This window comes from Microtus ochrogaster, chromosome 4, assembly GCF_000317375.1.
Source record: "Microtus ochrogaster isolate Prairie Vole_2 chromosome 4, MicOch1.0, whole genome shotgun sequence".
In the NCBI taxonomy this organism is placed as follows: Eukaryota; Metazoa; Chordata; class Mammalia; order Rodentia; family Cricetidae; genus Microtus; species Microtus ochrogaster.
This window is the reverse complement of record NC_022011.1, coordinates 91,221,415-91,223,740: the sequence shown is the minus strand read 5'-3', so window position 1 is coordinate 91,223,740 and position 2,326 is coordinate 91,221,415.

Below are 2,326 nucleotides of genomic sequence, written 5' to 3'. Positions count from 1 at the left end.
CAGGGAGGAGCCATGGAGCCACTGCCAGGGACAGATGCCTTCTTTGGAGCCCACTGAAATTTTGCTGGTAATCCATGATCTTGTGGTGATGCAGAGACTAATGGAGATTAGTTAGTTTACTATATAAGAGTTAGCTAGCAATATACTTAAGTTATTGGCCAAACAGAATTGCAATTGATGAAGATTTCTGTGTGATTATTTTGGGTGTCTGTGCGGCTGGGAAATGAACAAGTAGCCTGCATTCTCTTTTAGTTTTGATTTTTTTTTTTACTACTAAACAATATCAATGTCAAAAATTCTTCAAGCATAAAAGATTTAAAATATGTCTGCGTTTGTCATATATAATCTCCTTGATAGCATCATTTTATTTTTATTCTTTTTTTTTTAAAAAAATAAGTATCTTTTAGTTATACCAGTTCCTTGTCTTGAAGCAGGTGAGCCAGAGGAAATCCAAGGACAAACTCCGAGACCCAGCCTTTGCTTAGGCAGTGTCAGAGTCTGGTCATAGCAAGTTCCCAAGCTGCCTGGAGCAAGGGAGAATGTTGCTTGAGGGTAAAAGAGACAAGGAGTAGTCTCAGGTCAGGGATTAGCTATTCAATTGTGGGTAAATCAGCCTCATTGGATTTGATTCCTTGCTTTGTAGATTCATTTGCTTCTAGAAAGGCTCAATGATTTTGACAGATCTTTCAGGTTCCCACCTTTTTCAGATCCATGGTGTGCGGTGCCCTTTGCAGGTGAGTGGGTCTTAGTGACTAATGGTGGGTGGTGGATTTCAAAACACGTCAATCTACATCACTGATGAGAGTGAACACACTCCAGTTTAAATTGAAATATTGAGATTGCAAGCAATAGCAGAGTGTCTAGACTTTCTCTGACTGGCAACAATGTCAAAATTCCATTACCTAGATTGAAATATAACAAACCGTTAGAATTTGGGCCTATGTGGAAAGTGTAAACAATTCAAACAAATGTTACTTACTTCAGAGTTCTTGTCATGATCAGTCAATTGTGGATAAAACTGAGAAGCGCATTTAAATACGTCAAAAGGACTTTTGAATACTTTTAAAAGGGGGTACAATGTAAGTATCAAAATAGCCAACCTGGTCTACAAGAATAGTTTCAGGACAGGCTCCAAAGCTACAGAGAAACCCTCCTTTGGAAAAACAGAAAAACAAAACAAAAACAAAACAAACAAAAAACCAAAATATTAAATACATAAAATCTCAAAACTAGTGATCTTGAACTAATTACAATGTTTCTATTTTAAAGCTCCTTTGAAACATCTTTTACAAAGTGTTACACAAACATGTGGTTTAAATCAATTGCTGGTTTGAAGGTCCATGGCAATTAAATGTGGCTATTTGCTAGCTTGAGAATTCAAGTTCTAGACTGATTCAAGACAAAAATGGCTTGTTTGGATGGAGAGACAGCTTGTTTGGATGGGTAGACAGCTTGCTTGGATGAATACAGTTTGGATGGATGGACAGCCCAGTGGTTAAGAGTGCTTACTGCCTTTTCAGAAGACTTGAGTTCAGTTCCACCTGTGGGGTGGCTGATAACCACCTGTAACTCCAGTTTCAAAGGCTCCAATTTCCTTTTCTGCCACTCCTCCCTACATGTACCAGGTGTCATCACACACACACACACGCACATGCACACACACATGCATGCACACACACATGCACACACACACTCATGCACACACACACGTGCACACATACACTCAACAGACACTAATGCGATACAAATTAATCTTTTATAAAGGTGTGCCTATACATTGTGCATGTGTGAGTGTGTGGGTCACAGGTCAATGTCAAATGCCATTCACTGTCACTCTCCATGTTATTTATTTATCTATAACTTTTACAGTTTCTAACGCAGCTTGGAGGCTCTTTAATTTGGTTATAACGGCTGACCTGCAAACCCTCTGGGTCCTCCCATCTCTACATCACTACTGCTGGTATTTTAGGAACATGCTGCTGCAACCAGTTTTTGATGTAGATGCTAGGTATCTGAGCTCAAGTTATTCATGCTCAAGAATAAGCTTTATGCCAACTGAACCATCTCCCCAAAGTGATATTGTCTTTGTCAGAAATAATGTACTTTTAAATTTCATATGATTCTATCTAACATAATTATTCCACATAATATACAAGTACATCCATCACCAGATGAAGGTTCTATGGTGATATGCAAGATATTCATCAGTATTGCTATAGGATAGGGTCATTTCAGGTTACCTATCCTCAGCTGCCCAAGGAACTAACTGGGGACATCGCCTTGGGCTCCTGGGAGCCACTCTAGGTTCAAGTCTCTTGCCAACCCT